The sequence below is a fragment of the Suricata suricatta genome, chromosome 10 (genome assembly GCF_006229205.1).
Source record: "Suricata suricatta isolate VVHF042 chromosome 10, meerkat_22Aug2017_6uvM2_HiC, whole genome shotgun sequence".
In the NCBI taxonomy this organism is placed as follows: domain Eukaryota; kingdom Metazoa; phylum Chordata; class Mammalia; order Carnivora; family Herpestidae; genus Suricata; species Suricata suricatta.
Genome location: NC_043709.1, coordinates 58,599,454 through 58,600,934, shown reverse-complemented (window position 1 = coordinate 58,600,934; position 1,481 = coordinate 58,599,454).

The following is a 1,481-nucleotide window of genomic DNA, read 5'->3' as shown; positions in this document are numbered from 1 at the left end:
TTTAAATCCTCGACTTCCTAGAGAAGTGATTTTGACGGATGAGGAAGTAGTGACATCTTTTTGTTTCCACATATCTGATCCCCTGTAGGTAAGGTGCTGTATTTTTAAATTGTATCCCCAGTGGTAGCCTTTCTCTGTGAGTTAATCCTAAATTTCTCTCAGGATCATTATAAGAGTGTCACCCAGAAGTTCTTCCAGCCTTTCCAAATTTGATAGGCCTCAATTAAGCTTAATTAATATTTTCCTGTTTAAAGTACCTCACGTGCTTCCGGGACACTTAGGTGGCTCCATCCATTAAGTGTCTGACTCTTGGTTTCAGCTTAGGTAATGATGTCATGGTTCATGAACCGCCCAACCCCATATCAAGCTCTGTGCCCACAACATGGAGCCTGGTTGGAATATTCTCTCTCTCCCTCTTTCTCTGCCCCTCCCTTGCTTGTCACTCTTTTCTCTCTTTCTCTTATAATAAATATATATTTTAAAAAATAAAAAAATAAAGTATCTAACTGCTTTTTCTTCCTACACTGACCAAACTTTTACTAATAGTGTATTATATTGAGAATCTCTTGCTCTATATCATTTTGTATTCCATACACTGAAAAATTCTGGATAAATTCTAAAACTAAATTTTAATTAAAAAGGGATTTAAAAGGTAGGATTACAATTAAGTTATGGAAATATTTAGTATGAAATTGTATAAAGCTCAAAATATTAAGCTCATTAAATAGAGTCTTATGTCTATGGTTTTAATGTAGTCCTTTAGTCACAAAATAGTTAAAGATATTTTAAAATCTTTTACTAAGGAAATTCAAAATCATTTTATTGAGTGCTACTATTTCTTTTCTTTCTAATTGTTTAGTATTTAAATATAGGAAAGCATAGAATTAGCAAAACATTATCTGACTCTGAGTTTGTGATTTACAGAGTATTTGTCATATCATGAAATATGTCTACATCAAGAAATATAGGCAAACCATATCTTGGAGTGAATTTTTATCTTTTTTTAAAGCATAGTGAATGTAATATTCTACATAATTTTAAATATTCATTTACATAACACCTTTCTCTTAAATCTGTTTCTCTGTGCCTACCAATCTGTATGCTATGATAATTACCAGAAAGTATTCTTTGTCAGTGAAGAAAACTAAGTCCAGAGAAATTTCCCAAAGGGAACATACAACCAAGAGGAAAAGTTCCTTATATTTGGACTATTGGATTATTTGTTTCTACCTGAGGTTACCACAGTCCTCATGGACAACACCCTAGAGCCTGCACTTCTGTCTCCATAATTGACTTTATGATTACTCCTCTCCCAATGGAATCCATCACAGAGGATGAGCAAACCTCAATGTTGAAACATCCTGAAGAAAGGTTGCAAGGACTAAAATAAGTAAAACCATCATAAACAACCACTGTTGATGCCGGAGCAAATGATGATGGACTATAGATGACACAAAGTTGCTATGGTCCTTTAATACTCA